Here is a 23,601-nt window from a genome sequence, read left to right as displayed (position 1 = left end):
CAAACTAGACATGTTGGACTAGAGTCCCAGCCTGATGACATCTACACAGAAATCATGACTTTAAATCACAGCGCCCCCTGGTGGCTACAGGAAGTGAAGCTTTTATCCTTGCCACAGAGAAGAAAACGCATCCAACGCGGAGACGTGCGCTTGGTCATCGACCGCTCTCTCCCCCGACTGCAACAGGCTTCAACGTGCAGGTGCTCGGGCCCGCAAGTGCTACAACGTAGCCCTAGTTATTATTATTATTTTTACGGCAAAAGGATGGGCTTTTTGAGGGCTTTAACTTGTTCAAAAAGTTATGAAACTTTGCAGTAAATTAGTGAGTGGTGAAAATTTACGTATCCTGGAGTAATTTGAAATGGGCGTGGCAAAATGGCTCAACAGCGCCCCCTGGAACCCAGCCCCTAGGTTTCCACATAACCGTTTTTCACCAAAATCGGGCAAGAGGTGTATCGTGACTAATCACGAAAAAAAGTCACAAGGGGCATTGTGAAAAACGCAACAGGAAGCCCGCCATTTTGGATTTAGTGGCCATTTTGGCCATTTTGGCCATTTTTACTTTTATGTACTTGTCCCAGGGCTTTCATCAAATCAACTTCAAATTCAGATGAGTGTCATCACAACAAGATGGAGAAAAAAGTTGACTTAAAAAAATCAACTTTTCGTCACAACGTGTGACCGTGGCGTGGCGTCAAAGTTTGATTAAACGCCATCAAAACACGAGGTTCTGTATCTCAGACATATTTGGACCAATCGATTCCAAACTATACACATAAGACAAGGGTCCCGGATTGATGATATCTACACTGAAATCATGACTTAATATCACAGCGCCCCCTGGTGGCAACAGGAAATGTCTTTTTTTTTGCATGTCTTACACTTGGATGTATTTCTCCTCATCCACTGACCTCAACCATGTCAAACTCTATCAAATGGGTCTCAAGACATTGATAATGAAGATATAAGATTACTGTGACTTTTCGTCAAACACAGTATTAATGGCGTGACATCAAAGTTCATCAGCTCGCCGTGAAACACGAAATTGCTGTAACTTCCATGTTCATGGTTCCATCTCACTCAAACTACATGTGTGTGTTAACATCCCCCCCCTGAAGATATTCATATGGTTTTAAGAAATGGGCGTGGCAAAAAAACTGACTAGCGCCCCCTAAAGGTCGGTCCCGGCACTACGATTGGCCGACATGTACAAAAATTGAGTATTGCATGTGTCTTTTCATAACAAACAAATAAGTCTCTTGGATCGATATGTTAGACCAAACAGGAAGCCCGCCATTTTGGATTCAGTGGCCATTTTGACCATATTCCACATTTTTACTTTGACATACTTGTCCCAGGGCTTTCCTCAGTTTAACTTTAAATTTAGATGAGTGTCATCACAACAAGATGGAGATAAAAAATGATTTAGGGATTTTTTTTTCGTCACACCGTGTGACCGTGGCGTTGCGTCAAAGTTCATCAACTCGCCGTGAAACACGAAATGCTGTTACTTCAGTGTTCATGGTTCTATCTCACTCAAACTACATGTGTGTATCAACAGCCCCCCCCCTGAAGATATTCATATGGTTGTAAGGCCGTGTGACCGTGGCGTTGAAGTTTGATTAAACGCCATCAAAACACTTGATTCTGTATCTCGGACATATATTTTCCAATCGAGTCCAAACTAGACACGTAAGACTAGAGTCCCAGCCTGATGACATCTACACAGAAATCATGACTTTAAATCACAGCGCCCCCTGGTGGCTACAGGAAGTGAAGCGTTTATTGTCCAATTGAGTCCAAACTAGACAAGTAAGACTAGAGTCCCAGCCTGATGACATCTACACAGAAATCATGACTTTAAATCACAGCGCCCCCTGGTGCCTACAGGAAGTGAAGCGTTTATTGTCCAATTGAGTCCAAACTAGACACGTAAGACTAGAGTCCCAGCCTGATGACATCTACACAGAAATCATGACTTTAAATCACAGCGCCCCCTGGTGGCTACAGGAAGTGAAGCGTTTATTGTCCAATTGAGTCCAAACTAGACAAGTAAGACTAGAGTCCCAGCCTGATGACATCTACACAGAAATCATGACTTTAAATCACAGCGCCCCCTGGTGGCTACAGGAAGTGAAGCGTTTATTGTCCAATTGAGTCCAAACTAGACATGTAAGACTAGAGTCCAAGCCTGATGACATCTACACAGAAATCATGACTTTAAATCACAGCGCCCCCTGGTGGCTACAGGAAGTGAAGCGTTTATTGTCCAATTGAGTCCAAACTAGACATGTAAGACAAGAGTCCCGGCCTGATGACATCTACACAGAAATCATGACTTTAAATCACAGAGCCCCGTGGTGGCTACAGGAAGCGAAGCGTTTATTGTCCAATTGAGTCCAAACTCGACACATAGGACAAGAGTCGCGACCTGATGACATCTACACAGAAATCATGACTTAAAATCACAGCGCCCCTTGGTGGCTACAGGAAGTGAAGCGTTTATTGTCTAATTGAGTCCAAACATAAGACAAGAGTCGCGACCTGATGACATCTACACAGAAATCATGACTTAAAATCACAGCGCCCCCTGGTGGCTACAGGAAGTGAAGCTTTTATCCTTGCCACAGAGAGGAAAACGCATCCAACGCGGAGACGTGCGCTTGGTCATCGACCGCTCTCTCCCCCGACTGCAACAGGCTTCAACGTGCAGGTGCTCGGGCCCGCAAGTGCTACAACGTAGCCCTAGTTATTATTATTATTATTGTGACTAAAGTGAATTGGCTTTTTGAGGGCTTTAACATGCTGAACTTCTTACCAAACTTTGCAGAAAATTAGAGAGTGGTGAAAATTTACGTATTCTGGTGTATTTGGAAATGGGCGTGGCAAAATGGCTCAACAGCGCCCCCTGGAACCCAGCCCCTAGGTTTCCACATAACCGATTTTCACCAAAATCGGGCAAGAGGTGTATCGTGACTAATCATGAAAAAAAGTCACAAAGGGCATTATGAAAAACGGAACAGGAAGCCCGCCATTTTGGATTTAGTGGCCATTTTGGCCATTTTGGCGATTTTTACTTTAATGTACTTGTCCCAGGGCTTTCATCAGATCAACTTCAAATTCAGATGAGTGTCATCACAACAAGATGGAGAAAAAAGTTGACTTCAAAAATCAACTTTTCGCCACACCGTGTGACCTTGGTGTGGCATCAAAGTTTGATTAAACGCCATCAAAACACAAGGTTCTGTATCTCGGACAAACACGATCCAATCGAGTCCAAACTAGACACATAAGACAAGAGACCCGGCCTGATGACATCTGCACTGAAATCATGACTTAATATCACAGCGCCCCCTGGTGGCATCAGGAAATGTATGTTTTTTTGCATGTCTTACACTTGGATGTATTTCTCCTCATCCACTGACCTCAACCATGTCAAACTGTATCAAATGGGTCTCAAGACATTGATAATGAAGATATAAGATTACTGTGACTTTTCGTCAAACGCCATACTAATGGCGTGGCATCAAAGTTCATCAACTCGCCATGACACATGAAATTGCTGTAACTTCCGTGTTCATGGTTCCATCTCACTCAAACTACATGTGTGTGTTAACATTCCCCCCTTAAGATATTCATCTGGTTTTAAGAAATGGGCGTGGCAAAAAAACTGACTAGCGCCCCCTAAGGGCAGCCCTGGCACTACGATTGGTTGACATGTACAAAAATTGATTATGGCATGTGTCTTTTCATAACAAACAAATAAGTCTCTTGGATCGATATGTTAGACCAAACAGGAAGTCCGCCATTTTGGATTTAGTGGCCATTTTGACCATATTCCACATTTTTACTTTGACATACTTGTCCCAGGGCTTTCATCAGTTCATCTTTAAATTCAGATGAGTGTCATCACAACAAGATGGAGATAAAAAATGATTTAGGGATTGTTTTTTCGTCACACCGTGTGACCGTGGCGTTGCGTCAAAGTTCATCAACTCGCCGTGAAACACGAAATGCTGTAACTTCAGTGTTCATGGTTCTATCTCACTCAAACTACATGTGTGTATCAACAGCCCCCCCCCCTGAAGATCTTCATATGGTTTTAAGGCCGTGTGACCGTGGCGTCGAAGTTTGATTAAACGCCATCAAAACATGAGGTTCCTTACTCGGACATATATTGTCCAATCAACTCCAAACTAGACATGTAAGACTAGAGTCCCGGCCTGATGACATCTACACAGAAATCATGACTTTAAATCACAGCGCCCCCTGGTGCCTACAGGAAGTGAAGCGTTTATTGTCCAATTGAGTCCAAACTAGACATGTAAGACTAGAGTCCCAGCCTGATGATATCTACACAGAAATCATGACTTTAAATCACAGCACCCCCTGGTGGCTACAGGAAGTGAAGCTTTTATCCTTGCCACAGATAGGAAAACGCATCCAACGCGGAGACATGCGCTTGGTCATCGACCGCTCTCTCCCCCGACCGCAACAGGCTTCAACGTGCAGGTGCTCGGGCCCGCAAGTGCTACAACGTAGCCCTAGTTCTTATTATTATTAGGGCCCGAGCACCGAATGGTGAGAGGCCCTATTGAAATTGTAAGGATTATTCTTATTATTATTATTGTGACTAAAGTGAATTGGCTTTTTGAGGGCTTTAACATGGTGAACTTCTTACCAAACTTTGCAGATAATTAGAGAGTAGTGAAAATTTACGTATTCTGGAGTAATTTGAAATGGGCGTGGCAAAATGGCTCAACAGCGCCCCCTGGAACCCAGACCCTAGGTTTCCACATAACCGATTTTCACCAAAATCGGGCAAGAGGTGTATCGTGACAAATCATGAAAAAAAGTCACAAAGGGCATTATGAAAAACGCAACAGGAAGCCCACCATTTTGGATTTAGTGGCCATTTTGGCAATTTTTGCTTTGACGTACTTGTCCCAGGGCTTTCATCAAATCAACTTTTAATTTAGATGAGTGTCATCACAACAAGATGGAGAAAAAAGTTGACTTAAAAAATCAACTTTTCGTCTCACCGTTGTTGGGACATGGTTTTTGTGCAAAAAGGCAGGCCTCTCTTTCAGGCCTGTATTGGAAGTCAAAACCTGAAAGCACATGTCCTTTGTCCTGACAAGCCGCATGGGCTGGAGAATACTCAATCTCCCAGAGTGCAACATGTTCTCTTTGTCCTGAGAAGGTCAAATAACTCAAACTCCCAGGAGGCAACATGTCCCCTTTGTTTCAGCATCTTCGCACATAGGTGCGAATATCTACCAGGGTCAACTCCAATTGGTCAGTCTGGTCCCATGACCAAGGGGCAACCGGGTCTATAAAAGATCAAGGCTCCCCCAAAGTTTCTCTCTTTCTCCAATCCCTCGGAGGGCCGAAGGCTGCTCCAGCAGCGCTCTTCTCCACCGACCACCACTGAGGACAGCAGGCCGCTGGCCTTTCCTCCTGCATCGGCGAGTGGAGGAACCGGATTCCTCCAGCTCAAATCTTCTCTTTACAACAACTGGAGGTCAAAGGTCGAGCTTCCAGCTCATCTTCTCAAGAAAACCTCCACGCATCTCAAGCTTCTTCTAAACTCCTTGCAGCGACTCGGTGTCCTGCAGGTAAGAACTACAGATTCAATAAGCAACTGAACTGCACAGCTCAACAGAACCGCGGAAGCAGAGACCACACGAATCAGAGACTTCAAAAGCCAGAACTGCTAACCGAACTGCACAGCAACTTTCTCCCTGTCCTTGGACTGGTAACCTAATCTGGGCTTAATAATTTTACTAGGCTAAGCAAGATATTTATTTATTTGATTCTGTGTGGTGTTTATAAGTTTGATATATGTGGTGATATTGTGTTACAAGTTAAATCAAGGTTAATGTGAGTTGGGCTCTACAAAGACCCTGCCATTTTTCTGATTAGCATTTTCACAGACCCCGCATATCTCTTCACCTACTTAGCTACGTCCCCCGACCAGAAGGAGGGGGGGGGGGCCTGCTATCTTAGAGATCTTAAAAGACCACAGGAAGGTGTGACTCTCTTTGTTAGCCACCAGAGAGACCCTCACACACACACACACACACACACACACACACACACACACATCTTTGTTAGTTAGCACATATTGTTAGTGACTTGTGTTTCAATACTTTATTATGTTTATAATAAATGTTTTCTTTTAACCTTGTCCTGTCATTAATGTTGCATAAGTGAAGTTTGCCAACCTCTACACTGTCAAGAACTCTATAAACCTTAACTGTTCATTATATAGTCTTTAATAGTAAATATTAAGATTTCTAATTGAACTAGATCTAAATGAGACTGATCTTAATCAATAAATTGGCTATCTTTCCCTTCTATGAAGGGTGGTGCCCCGCGAGAACTTAGTCAAACTAAAGTTATGATTTAATATTAATATGTTAAATATTAATGTTTTATTTTCTATTTTTGATAACCACATTTATTGAACGCCTAAAGGCACACTAGCTTATGGTATCACTCCTAACCATTATTGCACAACACCGTGTGACCTTGGCGTGGCGTCAAAGTTTGATTAAACGCCATCAAAACACGAGCTTCTGTATCTCGCACATACATGATCCAATCAAATCCAAACTACACACATAAGACAAGAGTCCCGGCCTGATGACATCTGCACTGAAATCATGACTTAATATCACAGCGCCCCCTGGTGGCAACAGGAAATGTATTTTTTTTGCATGTCTTAAACTTGGATGTATTTCTCCTCATCCACTGACCTCAACCATGTCAAACTCTATCAAATGGGTCTCAAGACATTGATAATGAAGATATAAGATTACTGTGACTTTTCGTCAAACACAGTATTAATGGCGAGGCATCAAAGTTCATCAGCTCGCCGTGAAACACGAAATTGCTGTAACTTCCATGTTCATGGTTCCATCTCACTCAAACTACATGTGTGTATCAACAGCCCCCCCCTGAAGATATTCATATGGTTTTAAGAAATGGGCATGGCAAAAAAACTGACTAGCGCCCCCTAAAGGTTGGCCCCAGCACTACGATTGGCCGACATGTACAAAAATTGAGTATGGCATGTGTCTTTTCATAACAAACAAATAAGTCTCTTGGATCGATATGTTAGACCAAACAGGAAGCCCGCCATTTTGGATTCAGTGGCCATTTTGACCATATTCCACATTTTTACTTTGACATACTTGTCCCAGGGCTTTCATCAGTTCAACTTCAAATATAGATGAGTGTCATCACAACAAGATGGAGATAAAAAATGATTTAGGGATTGTTTTTTCGTCACACGGTGTGACCGTGGCGTTGCGTCAAAGTTCATCAACTCGCCGTAAAACACGAAATGCTGTAACTTCCATGTTCATGGTTCTATCTCACTCAAACTAGATGTGTGTATCAACAGCCCCCCTCTGAAGATATTCATATTGTTTTTTTAGGCCGTGTGACCGTGGCGTTGAAGTTTGATTAAACGCCATCAAAACACGAGGTTCTGTATCTCGGACATATATTGTCCAATCGAGTCCAAACTAGACATGTAAGACTAGAGTCCCGTCCTGATGACATCTACACAGAAATCATGACTTTAATTCTTATTAGGGCCCGAGCACCGAATGGTGAGAGGCCCTATTGAAATTGTAAGGATTATTAGGGCCCGAGCACCGAATGGTGAGAGGCCCTATTGAAATTGTAAGGATTATTCTTATTATTATTATTATTATTAGGGCCCGAGCACCGAATGGTGAGAGGCCCTATTGAAATTGTAATGATTATTATTATTATTATTATTTTTCCGGCAAAAGGATGGGCTTTTTGAGGGCTTTAACGTGCTCAAAAAGTTATGAAACTTTGCAGTAAATTAGTAAGTGGTGAAAATTTACGTATTCTGGAGTAATTTGAAATGGGCTCGGCAAAATGGCTCAACAGCGCCCCCTGGAACCCAGACCCTAGGTTTCCACATAACCGTTTTTCACCAAAATCGGGCAAGAGGTGTATCGTGACTAATCATGAAAAAAAGTCACAAGGGGCATTATGAAAAACGCAACACGAAGCCCGCCATTTTGGATTTAGTGGCCATTTTGGCCATTTTGGCCATTTTTACTTTAATGTACTTGTCCCAGGGCTTTCATCAAATCAACTTCAAATTCAGATGAGTGTCATCACAACAAGATGGAGAAAAAAGTTGACTTAAAAAAATCAACTTTTCGTCACACCGTGTGACCGTGGCGTGGCGTCAAAGTTTGATTAAACGCCATCAAAACACGAGGTTCTGTATCTCAGACATATTTGGACCAATCGATTCCAAACTATACACATAAGACAAGAGTCCCGGACTGATGATATCTACACTGAAATCATGACTTAATATCACAGCGCCCCCTGGTGGCAACAGGAAATGTCTTTTTTTTTGCATGTCTTACACTTGGATGTATTTCTCCTCATCCACTGACCTCAACCATGTCAAACTCTATCAAATGGGTCTCAAGACATTGATAATGAAGATATAAGATTACTGTGACTTTTCGTCAAACACAGTATTAATGGCGTGGCATCAAAGTTCATCAGCTCGCCGTGAAACACGAAATTGCAGTAACTTCCATGTTCATGGTTCCATCTCACTCAAACTACATGTATGTATTAACAGCCCCCCCCTGAAGATATTCATATGGTTTTAGGCAACGGGCGTGGCAAAAAAACTGACTAGCGCCCCCTAAAGGGCAGCCCCGGCGCTACGATTGGCCGACTTGTACAAAAAATGATTAGGGCATGTGTCTTTTCATTACAAACAAATAAGTCTCTTGGATCAATATGTTAGATCAAACAGGAAGTCCGCCATTTTGAATTAAGTGGCCATTTTGACCATATTCACCATTTTTACTTTGACATACTTGTCCCAGGGCTTTCATCAGTTCAACTTTAAATTCAGATGAGTGTCATCACAACAAGATGGAGATAAAAAATGATTTAGGGATTGTTTTTTCGTCACACCGTGTGACCGTGGCGTTGCGTCAAAGTTCATCAACTCGCCGTGAAACACGAAATGCTGTAACTTCAGTGTTCATGGTTCTATCTCACTCAAACTACATGTGTGTATCAACAGCCCCCCCTTCAAGATATTCATATGGTTTTAAGGCCGTGTGACCGTGGCGTCGAAGTTTGATTAAACGCCATCAAAACACGAGGTTCTGTATCTCGGACATATATTGTCCAATTAAGTCCAAACTAGACATGTAAGACAAGAGTCCCGGCCTGATGACATCTACACAGAAATCATGACTTTAAATCACAGCGCCCCCTGGTGGCTACAGGAAGTGAAGCGTTTATTGTCCAATTGAGTCCAAACTAGACATGTAAGACTAGAGTCCAAGCCTGATGACATCTACACAGAAATCATGACTTTAAATCACAGCGCCCCCTGGTGGCTACAGGAAGTGAAGCGTTTATTGTCCAATTGAGTCCAAACTAGACATGTAAGACAAGAGTCCCAGCCTGATGACATCTACACAGAAATCATGACTTTAAATCACAGAGCCCCCTGGTGGCTACAGGAAGCGAAGCGTTTATTGTCCAATTGAGTCCAAACTCGACACATAGGACAAGAGTCGCGACCTGATGACATCTACACAGAAATCATGACTTAAAATCACAGCGCCCCTTGGTGGCTACAGGAAGTGAAGCGTTTATTGTCTAATTGAGTCCAAACATAAGACAAGAGTCGCGACCTGATGACATCTACACAGAAATCATGACTTAAAATCACAGCGCCCCCTGGTGGCTACAGGAAGTGAAGCTTTTATCCTTGCCACAGAGAGGAAAACGCATCCAACGCCGAGACGTGCGCTTGGTCATCGACCGCTCTCTCCCCCGACTGCAACAGACTTCAACGTGCAGGTGCTCGGGCCCGCAAGTGCTACAACGTAGCCCTAGTTAGGGCCCGAGCACCGAATGGTGAGAGGCCCTATTGAAATTGTAAGGATTATTCTTATTATTATTAGGGCCCGAGCACCGAATGGTGAGAGGCCCTATTGAAATTGTAAGGATTATTCTTATTATTATTCTAACCCAAATGAATTGGCTTTTTGAGGGCTTTAACATGCTGAACTTCTTACCAAACTTTTCAGATAATTAGAGAGTGGTGAAAATTTACGTATTCTGGAGAATTTGGAAATGGGCGTGGCAAAATGGCTCAACAGCGCCCCCTGGAACCCAGCCCCTAGGTTTCCACATAACCGATTTTCACCAAAATCGGGCAAGAGGTGTATCGTGACTAATCATGAAAAAAAGTCACAAAGGGCATTATGAAAAACGCAACAGGAAGCCCGCCATTTTGGATTTAGTGGCCATTTTGGCCATTTTTGCGATTTTTGCTTTGTCGTACTTGTCCAAGGGCTTTCATCAAATCAACTTCAAATTCAGATGAGTGTCATCACAACAAGATGGAGAAAAAAACTGACTTCAAAAATCAACTTTTCGCCACACCGTGTGACCTTGGCGTGGCGTCAAAGTTTGATTAAACGCCATCAAAACACGAGCTTCTGTATCTCGGACAAACACGGTCCAATCAGGTCCAAACTACACACATAAGACAAGAGACCCGGCTTGATGACATCTGCACTGAAATCATGACTTAAAATCACAGCGCCCCCTGGTGGCAACAGGAAATGTCTTGTTTTTTGCATGTCTTACACTTGGATTTATTCCTCCTCATCCACTGACCTCAACCATGTCAAACTCTTTCAAATGAGTCTCAAGACATTGATAATGAAGATGTAAGATTACTGTGACTTTTTGTCAAACACAGTATTAATGGCGTGGCATCAAAGTTCATCAGCTCGCCGTGAAACACGAAATTGCTGTAACTTCCGTGTTCATGGTTCCATCTCACTCAAACTGCATGTGTGTGTTTACATCCCCCCCCTGAAGATATTCATATGGTTTTGATAAATGGGCGTGGCAAAAAAACTGACTAGCGCCCCCTAAAGGGCAGCCCCGGCACTACGATTGGCCGACATGTACAAAAATTTAGTATGGCATGTGTCTTTTCATAACAAACAAATAAGTCTCTTGGATCAATATGTTAGACCAAACAGGAAGCCCGCCATTTTGGATTCAGTGGCCATTTTGACCATATTCCACATTTTTACTTTGACATACTTGTCCCAGGGCTTTTATCAGTTCAACTTTAAATTTAGATGAGTGTCATCACAACAAGATGGAGTTAAAAACTGATTTAGGGATTTATCGTTCGTCACACCGCGTGACCGTGGCGTGGCGTCAAAGTTCATAAACTCGCCGTGAAACACCAAATGCTGTTACTTCAGTGTACATGGTTCTACCTCACTCAAACTACATGTGTGTATCAACAGCCCCGCCTCCGAAGATCTTCATATGGTTTTAAGGCCGTTTGACCGTGGCGTCGAAGTTTGATTAAACACCATCAAAACACGAGGTTCTTAGCTCGGACATATATTGTCCAATCGAGTCCAAACTAGACATGTAAGACTAGAGTCCCGGCCTGATGACATCTACACAGAAATCATGACTTTAAATCACAGCGCCCCCTGGTGGCTACAGGAAGTGAAGCGTTTATCCTTGCCACAGAGAGGAAAACGCATCCAAAGCGGAGACGTGCGCTTGGTCATCGATCGCTCTCTCCCCCGACCGCAACAGACTTCAACGTGCAGGTGCTCGGGCCCGCAAGTGCTACAACGTAGCCCTAGTTAGGGCCCGAGCACCGAATGGTGAGAGGCCCTATTGAAATTGTAAGGATTATTTTTATTTATTATTATTATTATTATTATTGTGACTAAAGTGAATTGGCTTTTTGAGGGCTTTAACATGCTGAACTTCTTACCAAACTTTGCAGAAAATTAGAGAGTGGTTAAAATTTACGTATTCTGGTGTATTTGGAAATGGGCGTGGCAAAATGGCTCAACAGCGCCCCCTGGAACCCAGCCCCTAGGTTTCCACATAACCGATTTTCACCAAAATCGGGCAAGAGGTGTATCGTGACTAATCATGAAAAAAAGTCACAAAGGGCATTATGAAAAACGCAACAGGAAGCCCGCCATTTTGGATTTAGTGGCCATTTTGGCCATTTTGGCGATTTTTACTTTAATGTACTTGTCCCAGGGCTTTCATCAAATCAACTTTAAATTTAGATGAGTGTCATCACAACAAGATGGAGAAAAAAGTTGACTTAAAAAATCAACTTTTCGTCTCACCGTGTGACCTTGGCGTGGCGTCAAAGTTTGATTAAACGCCATCAAAACACGAGCTTCTGTATCTCGCACATACATGATCCAATCAAATCCAAACTACACACATAAGACAAGAGTCCCGGCCTGAAGACATATACACTGAAATCATTTCTTAAAATCACAGCGCCCCCTGGTGGCAACAGGAAATGTCTTTTTTTTTGCATGTCTTACACTTGGATGTATTTCTCCTCATCCACTGACCTCAACCATGTCAAACTGTATCAAATGGGTCTCAAGACATTGGTAATGAAGATATAAGATTACTGTGACTTGTCGTCAAACACAGTATTAATGGCGTGGCATCAAAGTTCATCAGCTCGCCGTGAAACACGAAATTGCTGTAACTTCCATGTTCATGGTTCCATCTCACTCAAACTACATGTGTGTGTTAACATCCCCCCCCTGAAGATATTCATATGGTTTTAAGAAATGGGCGTGGCAAAAAAACTGACTAGCGCCCCCTAAAGGGCAGCCCCAGCACTACGATTGGCCGACATGTACAAAAATTGAGTATGGCATGTGTCTTTTCATAACAAACAAATAAGTCTCTTGGATCGATATGTTAGACCAAACAGGAAGCCCGCCATTTTGGATTCAGTGGCCATTTTGACCATATTCAACATTTTTACTTTGATGTACTTGTCCCAGGGCTTTCATCAGTTTAACTTTAAATTCAGATGAGTGTCATCACAACAAGATGGAGATAAAAAATAATTTAGGGATTGTTTTTTCGTCACAACGTGTGACCGTGGCGTTGCGTCAAAGTTCATCAACTCGCCGTGAATCACGAAATGCTGTTACTTCAGTGTTCATGGTTCTATCTCACTCAAACTACATGTGTGTATCAACAGCCCCCCCCCCCCCCGAAGATATTCATATTGTTTTTTTAGGCCGTGTGACCGTGGCGTTGAAGTTTGATTTAACGCCATCAAAACACGAGGTTCTGTATCTCGGACATATATTGTCCAATTGAGTCCAAACTAAACATGCAAGACTAGAGTCCCGTCCTGATGACATCTACACAGAAATCATGACTTTAAATCACAGCGCCCCCTGGTGGCTACAGGAAGTGAAGCGTTTATTGTCCAATTGAGTCCAAACTAGACATGTAAGACTAGAGTCCCAGCCTGATGACATCTACACAGAAATCATGACTTTATATCACAGCGCCCCCTGGTGGCTACAGGAAGTGAAGCTTTTATCCTTGCCACAGAGAGGAAAACGCATCCAACGCAGAGACGTGCGCCTGGTCATCGACCGCTCTCTCCCCCGACTGCAACAGGCTTCAACGTGCAGGTGCTCGGGCCCGCAAGTGCTACAACGTAGCCCTAGTTATTATTGTGACTAAAGTGAATTGGCTTTTTGAGGGCTTTAACATGCTGAACTTCTTACCAAACTTTGCAGAAAATTAGAGAGTGGTGAAAATTTACGTATTCTGGTGTATTTGGAAATGGGCGTGGCAAAATGGCTCAACAGCGCCCCCTGGAACCCGGCCCCTAGGTTTCCACATAACCGATTTTCACCAAAATCGGGCAAGAGGTGTATCGTGACTAATCATGAAAAAAAGTCACAAAGGGCATTATGAAAAACGCAACAGGAAGCCCGCCATTTTGGATTTAGTGGCCATTTTGGCCATTTTGGCGATTTTTACTTTAATGTACTTGTCCCAGGGCTTTCATCAGATCAACTTCAAATTCAGATGAGTGTCATCACAACAAGATGGAGAAAAAAGTTGACTTAAAAAATCAACTTTTCGCCACACCGTGTGACCTTGGCGTGGCATCAAAGTTTGATTAAACGCCATCAAAACACGAGGTTCTGTATCTCGGACAAACACGATCCAATCGAGTCCAAACTAGACACATAAGACAAGAGACCCGGCCTGATGACATCTGCACTGAAATCATGACTTAATATCACAGCGCCCCCTGGTGGCAACAGGAAATGTCTTTTTTTTTGCATGTCTTACACTTGGATGTATTTCTCCTCATCCACTGACCTCGACCATGTCAAACTCTATCAAATGGGTCTCAAGACATTGATAATGAAGATGTAAGATTACTGTGACTTTTCGTCAAACACAGTATTAATGGCGTGGCATCAAAGTTCATCAGCTCGCCGTGAAACACAAAATTGCTGTAACTTCCGTGTTCATGGTTCCATCTCACTCAAACTACATGTGTGTATTAACATCCCCCCCCTGAAGATATTCATATGGTTTTAAGAAATGGGCGTGGCAAAAAAACGGACTAGCGCCCCCTAAAGGGCAGCCCCGGCACTACGATTGGCCGACATGTACAAAAATTGAGTATGGCATGTGTCTTTTCATAACAAACAAATAAGTCTCTTGGATCGATATGTTAGACCAAACAGGAAGCCCGCCATTTTGGATTCAGTGGCCATTTTGACCATATTCCACATTTTTACTTTGACATACTTGTCCCAGGGCTTTCATCAGTTCAACTTTAAATTCAGATGAGTGTCATCACAACAAGATGGAGATAAAAAGTAATTTAGGGATTGTTTTTTCGTCACACCGTGTGACCGTGGCGTTGCGTCAAAGTTCATCAACTCGCCGTGAAACACGAAATGCTGTAACTTCGGTGTTCATGGTTCTATCTCACTATCTATCTAACTGCATGTGTGTATCAACAGCCCCCCCCCCCCGAAGATATTCAAATGGTTTTAAGGCCGTGTGACCGTGGCGTTGAAGTTTGATTAAACGCCATCAAAACACGTTGTTCTGTATCTCGGACATATATTGTCCAATTGAGTCCAAACTAGACATGTACGACTAGAGTCCCAGCCTGATGACATCTACACAGAAATCATGACTTTAAATCACAACGCCCCCTGGTGGCTACAGGAAGTGAGGCGTTTATTGTCCAATTGAGTCCAAACTAGACATGTAAGACTAGAGTCCCAGCCTGATGACATATACACAGAAATCATGACTTTAAATCAAAGCGTCCCCTGGTGGCTACAGGAAGTGAAGCGTTTATTGTCCAATTGAGTCCAAACTAGACATGTAAGACGAGAGTCCCAGCCTGATGACATCTACACAGAAATCATGACTTTAAATCACAGCGCCCCCTGGTGGCTACAGGAAGTGAAGCTTTTATCCTTGCCACAGAGAGGAAAACGCATCCAACGCGGAGACGTGCGCTTGGTCATCGACCGCTCTCTCCCCCGACCGCAACAGGCTTCAACGTGCAGGTGCTCGGGCCCGCAAGTGCTACAACGTAGCCCTAGTTAGGGCCCGAGCACCTCCGGTGGGAGGCCCTATTGAAATTGAAAGGAACAAATGAATTGGCTTTTTGAGGGCTTTCCCATGCTCAAAAAGTTGTTAAACTTTGCAGGAAGTTAGAAATGGGTGAAATTTTACGTATTCTGGAGTATTTGGAAATGGGCGTGGCAAAATAGCTCAACAGCGCCACCTACGGAAAGCCCCCTCAGTTAAACTTCACCGATCCTCACAAAAAAAAAGGTGGTTATGTATCATGAAAAGACGCACAAAAAATTCTCTCAGTGCGTTATGAAAATCGCAACAGGAAGTCCACCATTTTGGATTTAGTGGCCATTTTGGCCATATTCAACATTTTTACTTTGATGTACTTGTCGTAGAGCTATCATTGGATCAACTTAAAATTTAGACGAGTGTCAACACAACAATATGGAGATCTAAAGTTATCAAAAAAATCAACTTTTCGTCAGAGCGTGTGACCGTGACGTTGCGTCAAAGTTTGATTAAACGCCATCAAAACACGGGCGTCTGTATCTCGGACAAATTTGGTCTAATCAAGTCCAAACTAGACACATGAGACAAGAGTCGCGACCCGAAGACAACAACACAGAAATCGTGACTTAAAATCACAGTGCCCCCTGGTGGCAGCAGGAAATGTCTTGTTTTTTCAACGTCTTACACTTGGAAGTATTTCTCCTCATCCACATTGCGCAACCATGTCAAACTGTGGCGAATGGGTCTCAAGGCATTGATAATGAAGATATAAGATTACTGGGACTTTTCGTCAAACGCCATATTAATGGCGTGGCATCAAAGTTCATCAACTCGCCATGACACAAGAAATTGCTATAACTTCATAGTTCAAGGTTCAATCTCCCTCAAACTACATGTGTGTGTCAACAGCCCCCCCCTGAAAGCTGTCAGATGGGTTTAAGGAATGGGCGTGGCAAAATAACTGACTAGCGCCCCCTAAAGGGCAGCCCCGGCACTATGATTGGCCTACAGCTACGAAAATCGACGGGGACATGTGTCTTTTCATGACAAAGAAATAAGTCTCTTGGATAGATATGCTATAGTAAACAGGTAGCCCGCCATTTTGGATTTGGTGGCCATTTTCGCCATATTCAGCATATTTACTTTGACATACTTGTCGTAGGGCTTTCATCAGATCAACTTAAAATTAAGATGAGTGCCTTCACAACAACATGGAGATCTAAAGTTATTGGAATTATAACGTTTCGTCATACCATGTGACCGTGGCCTGGCGTCAAAGTTTGATTACACGCCATTGAAACACGGGCTTCTGTATCTCAGGCATATTTGTTTCAATCAAGTCCAAACTAGGCATGTAAGACAAGAGTTGCGACCTGATGACATCTACATACACACCATGACTTAAAATCACAGCGCCACCTAATGGCTACAGGAAGTGAACCGTTTATCCTTGCCGCAGTGCAAAAAAACCCATGCAACGCGAAGACGAGCGCTTGGTCATTGAACGCTGTCTCTTCCCCGACCGCAACAGACTTGGAACGCGCGTGTGCTCGGGCCCGTTAGTGCTACAACGTAGCCCTAGTTATTATTGTGACTAAAGTGAATTGGCTTTTTGAGGGCTTTAACATGCTGAACTTCTTACCAAACTTTGCAGATAAATAGAGAGTGGTGAAAATTTACGTATTCCGGAGTATTTGGAAATGGGCGTGGCAAAATGGCTCAACAGCGCCCCCTGGAACCCAGCCCCTAGGTTTCCACATAACCGATTTTCACCAAAATCGGGCAAGAGGTGTATCGTGACAAATCATGAAAAAAAGTCTCAAAGGGCATTATGAAAAACGCAACAGGAAGCCCACCATTTTGGATTTAGTGGCCATTTTGGCCATTTTGGCGATTTTTGCTTTGACGTACTTGTCCCAGGGCTTTCATCAAATCAACTTTAAATTTAGATGAGTGTCATCACAACATGATGGAGAAAAAAACTGACTTAAAAAATCAACTTTTCGTCACACCGTGTGTCCTTGGCGTGGCGTCAAAGTTTGATTAAACGCCATCAAAACACGAGCTTCTGTATCTCGCACATACATGATCCAATCAAATCCAAACTACACACATAAGACAAGAGTCCCGGCCTAAAGACATCTACACTGAAATAATTTCTTAAAATCACAGCGCCCCCTGGTGGCTTCAGGAAATGTCTTGTTTTTTGCATGTCTTACACTTGGATGTATTTCTCCTCATCCACTGACCTTAACCATGTCAAACTCTATCAAATGGGTCTCAAGACATTGATAATGAAGATATAAGATTACTGTGACTTTTCGTCAAACACAGTATTAATGGCGTGGCATCAAAGTTCATCAGCTCGCCGTGAAACACGAAATTGCTGTAACTTCCGTGTTCATGGTTCCATCTCACTCAAACTACATGGGTGTGTTAACATCCCCCCCTGAAGATATTTATATGGTTTTAAGAAATGGGCGTGGCAAAAAAACTGACTAGCGCCCCCTAAAGGGCAGCCCCGGCACTACGATTGGCCGACATGTACAAAAATCTATGGGGACATGTGTCTTTTCATAACAAACAAATAAGTCTCTTGGATCGATATGTTAGACCAAACAGGAAGCCCGCCATTTTTAATTTAGTGGCCATTTTGACCATATTTACCATTTTTACTTTGATGTACTTGTCCCAGGGCTTTTATCAGTTCAACTTTAAATTCAGATGAGTGTCATCACAACAAGATGGAGATAAAAAATGATTTAGGGATTGTTTTTTCGTCACACCGTGTGACCGTGGCGTGGCGTCAAAGTTCACCAACTCGCCGTGAAACACGAAATGTTGTTACTTCAGTGTTCATGGTTCTATCTCACTCAAACTACATGTGTGTATCAACAGTCCCCCCCCGAAGATATTCATATGGTTTCAAGTCCGTGTGACCGTGGCGTCGAAGTTTGATTACACGCCATCAAAACACGAGGTTCTGTATCTCTGACATATATTGTCCAATCTAGTCCAAACTACACATGTAAGACTAGAGTCCCGGCCTGATGACATCTACACAGAAATCATGACTTTAAATCACAGCGCCCCCTGGTGGATACAGGAAGTGAAGCGTTTATTGTCCAATTGAGTCCAAACTAGACATGTAAGACTAGAGTCCCAGCCTGATGACATCTACACAGAAATAATGACTTTAAATCACAGTGCCCCCTGGTGGCTACAGGATGTGAAGCGTTTATTTATTGTCCAATTGAGTCCAAACTAGACATGTAAGACTAGAGTGTCCCAGCCTGATGACATCTACACAGAAATCATGACTTTAAAACACAGCGCCCCCTGGTGGCTACAGGAAGTGAAGCTTTTATCCTTGCCACAGAGAGGAAAATGCATCCAACGCGGAGACGTGCGCTTGGTCATCGACCGCTCTCTCCCCCGACCGCAACAGGCTTCAACGTGCAGGTGCTCGGGCCCGCAAGTGCTACAACGTAGCCCTAGTTTCTGTTGTGGTTGCTGTACCAATTTTATAAATTCTGCCTCCATTTTATCTTATTTGATATTGCACCTTAAATTTCATTCAGTCTTGCTGACCTTTGTTATGTTCTACATTTTAGACCTCATATCACTCAAATCAGAATTTACAATCATTTTATTTGTTTTTTCTGCTCAACTCACATCTCTTTATTCAGATGTCTTACTTGTTGATCTCCAGACATTTATCTTGTATCATTAGCGCTCGGGCAGCAGATAGATTCTAACAAGACTATAATCTCTATATATCTATCCGATAAAAAGTTTATCTGATTAATGTTGCAATTATTGTCTATTCTTACAAAAGAATGAATTATTTTGCCTCCACATTATGAGGTAAGACTCATTATAATCTCACTTCTCCAAAAATCATCCACCTTCTTTACTTTCTTTGTCTTCGCTTCACTTTTTTTTGTTTTGCACTCTGCTTCATCCCCTTTCTAAACCTGATGACATCACACAGGGGTCTAAAGCACCAAAGACTAAAACATTCACATTACTGTGTGCACTTGTCAAATAAACATTGTTAAATTGTGAATCAAGTCTCTCCTGATTTAACTCTTTTTGAAGCTTTTTTCTTAAGGGGCTTTCACTGCATGTCTGATGGTGGTCATCAAGATCATCAATCAAACTGCTATATAATTACAGACCATATATCATCATCAGTAGTTTTGGAATTCAGTCAGTACCCCTACAAATACTTTGTTCAGTACCCAATCAAAATAAGAGTTTGCGAAAAAAAATTAAATACAGTCTAATAAAACAGGAAATAAATCTGAATAGGGCGATGCCTCAGATGCAACAAGCTGCGAGTGGGGAATGGAGTGTGATTAAAAGAGACAGAGGTTGAGGGTTTCTCCTCACCTCACTTTTCTTTCTCTAACTCATGTTTTAATCATGAGATTGGTTTTCAATTAAAGGAATTTTAAAAGCCAAGCTTTGGTAAAACTGCCCTGAGGTTGAACTATTTTACTTAACTAGATAGGAAACATTCAAATCATTTTGGTTCATAAGAGGGAAGGAGGGTGCACAATTATAGTGATAATCCTAAAACTAAAACAAATAAGTTCTTAAATGAGAAAATGGTGGCATTTAGAGTGGTGAATATGTGGTGTGTGAGAGTTTTTTTTTGAGTGACCAGTTCCTGGGGGTTGCTGCTGGAGTCGTCTGGCTGTTCATCAGAAGGAGGTCCAGCTGCAGCAGACAACCTGAAATGGCTTTAAGCACTAATTGGACTGCACCATGTCTCTTGTAATCATGGGGAGGGACCTTGTTTCCTTAGCTCAATTTTTAGTTGTTAATATTTGACTACTGTTTGATATTTATGTTTAATTATTGTTCCTTAGTTAATATTATATGGCCGTATACTGGGGTGTGATGCTGCGGCTGTAGTTTGTTTTTAACGTTAGTATGTCTAAGTCTATCCCCCTTTTGTGTTTTGAGTGGCCTGATCAGCCACTATGTATGTTTTTTGTGGTGCTGTTAACTTGTCTTCATCTGTTACTGGAGGGTAGTTTGGTTAATTGACCATTTACGGGCCCAGATTTGTGAAGTTTTTCTTTTTGCATTTTTGTTAATGAAAAGACCATATTTTTCACAGAAACTATCTGTTGCTCTCTTATCTTCCTTCTTGGTCCCTGACAATATATATATATATATATATATATATATTCTATTAATTTAATCTAACTCTGTCTTCGTGTCTGATTCCAGTTCTTGTTAAACATTAAAAAAGTGTTTAAATGTTAAACACTTTTGTTGACATGTGCATTTTGCACCTGTGGTAAGATTTATGTTGCACTCTCATGTACTGCAGTCATCAATCTCAACTTTATTGGCTGATTTTTAGAGAAGGTAAATATATTTAAATTTATACTGTGCCTTGACAAAGGATATTGTCGTAATTAAAATTGATATTTGTACTGGTTGTAAGAAAAGTTGTAAAATACATGATTAATTATTATTTGAATAATGCATATTTTAATTTCTTATATTTCTGAACAGTAGCTCCTGGTCTACATTTGGAAGTGATTAGTGATCTTGAAAGTTTGGCTACTACGTCTCTATTACATATGAAAAAGAAGTTTAAAAATTATTTTAGCTGTTAATTTATTCTGTTAATAAAGTGCCAGGAGACTTCCGGTGTTGCAGCTAATGGAGTAGGACGTGTTTCTCAGAGCTCCTGCAACAACTTTTTAAAAAACTATTTTAGGTACACCTTTTCCATCTTTCTTCGGTGTGGGTTTTCCCCACCTCCATAATCTAAATTTAACGCCGTCTTTTTGCCGACCAAAATGCCTCAAAAAGCCAAACCACATGTGCAACCGCCGCGGCCTGCTTCGCACACTGCATCCCCGCCTCGTAGTGATCCCCCCTCGTGCCTGGTCGAGGCCACAGGTGGGGCTCCATCACACAACTTCAAGGCCGAGCTGCTCTCGTCACTCCGTGTTGAAATGGCAGCTATTTTCAGAGCTGAACTTCAGGCTGCCTCGACCGAGACCTTGTCAAGCATCAAGACTGAACTACAGGCAGTGAAATCGGAGTTATCGAGCAGCATTGCAAACATCCAATCTGAGGTGCATGCTCTGAAGAACACTGTAGGTGAAATGGAAACATCGCTTTCCTGCTGCACCGATGACATTGTTACCATACAGGCTAAAGTGGAGCACCTGACAACTGAGCTGGCAAGACTGGACAATAAATGCGAAGATCTGGAGGCGAGATCGCGGCGCAATAACATACGATTAGTGGGAATTCCTGAAGATTTTTCCACTTTTTCTGCTGCTGCGGATGTTTCCTCTCTGCTCAAGGAGGCTTTTGATCTGGAGAAGGAGCCTCTCGTGGACCGCGCACATCGTACTCTCCAGCCGAAGCCGAAGCCAGGAGAGCGCCCTCGCCCCATAATCGCTCGTCTTCACTATCATACAGACTGTGTGGACATATTGCGCCGAGCCAGAACCCAGCAGCGGATCAAGGTTGGAGAGCTGAGTTTCTCCGTCTTTCCCGATCATACCCCGAAGACGGCTCGTGCCCGAGCCGCCTTTAATGAGGTTCGACGCCGGCTCCGCGAGATACCAGGGATCCGCTACGGTCTGCTCTACCCGGCGCGCCTCCGGATCACACACAACGGTGCGGAGAAGAGGTTTGACTCGGCGGAGGAGGCCAGCGCATTTATCAGGTCGCTCAACTTGTAAGAGAGCGGTGAGGTGATACACACCGTTGAGGAAGCAGTGACAGTTAATATTGACATTTATTACTTTTTTCAGTTTTCAGTTTTTTCTGTTTCCTCTTATTTTCATATACACAGTATGTGGTTTTCAGTTTGACTTGGTCTTGATTGGCTGTACCTTCCTGTCAAATGTTGCTAGACTTGCAGGAGCTTAACCCGAAGCTTGATAGTTATGCAAAAAGCCGAAAGTGTTCGCTTTAGGGATCTGACTCCTTGTGGAGTTAGCACTGGGTTCTCCATCGTTTGGGGATGGGGACGTTGTAAGTTAAATTGGGGGGTGGGGGGGAGGTTCAATGTGTGTGTTTTGTTTTTTTTTGTTTTTTTTCTTTTCTTTTCTTCTTTTTTTTCTTTCTTTCTTCTTTTTCTTTCTCTTCTTCTCCCTTTTTCTTCTTCTTCCTTCCTTGGGGATCCGCATTCAGTCTATTTCTATCTCTAGGGATTTAACATATGGCCACCAATACTATTACTTCTGATGTCCCACTTACTGGATCCTCTGTGAGACTCTTGAGCTGGAATATTAAAAGGTATGGGGAGTCCAATTAAGAGATCAAAGCTATTTGCTCATTTGAAACGTCTTAAAGCGGACTTAGTGTTCCTGCAGGAAACCCACATGCGTACTAAAGATCAGGTCAGACTTAAATGTCCCTGGGGTTCTGAGGTGTTTCACTCTAACTTCAACTCTAAGGCCAGAGGGGTTGCTATATTAATTGGTAAGTCAATTCAGTTTTCAGCTTCTAAGGTGATATCAGACAAAAACGGCAGATACTTAATTGTTGCAGGTACGTTATTCCATATTCCCATTTATTAGTTAACATATATGCCCCCAATTTCGATGATCCACATTTTATGAATAAGCTATTTGAACGTCTTCCCTCATTGAACAACAGCCTCCTCATAATTGGCGGGGACATGAACTGTGTAATTGATCCCAACTTAGACCGCTCCAACCCACGAACTCTGACTCCTTCTTCAATGGCGAGGTCCCTTTCAGATTTTATGTCCAGGAACAGTTGCACTGATCTTTGGAGATTTAATAACCCTCATAACAAGGAATATTCCTTCTTTTCTCAGATGCATCAATCTTTCTCTCGGATTGATTATTATTTTATTGATGCTAAACTAATTCCCAAAGTACTGTCTGTTAATTATCATCCTATTATTATTTCTGACCATGCCCCTCTTTTTTTAGATATTCAGTTCCCTTCACAACCCCGGTACTCAACACCTTGGAGGTTTAATACATTACTTCTCTCAGATGATAAGTTCACCAAATTTATTACAACTAAAATAGATGATTATATCTCTCTAAATCAAAATGATATGGAACCAGTTTCATG

This window comes from Limanda limanda, chromosome 17, assembly GCF_963576545.1.
Source record: "Limanda limanda chromosome 17, fLimLim1.1, whole genome shotgun sequence".
Lineage (NCBI taxonomy): Eukaryota > Metazoa > Chordata > Actinopteri > Pleuronectiformes > Pleuronectidae > Limanda > Limanda limanda.
This window is presented reverse-complemented; position numbering follows the sequence as displayed.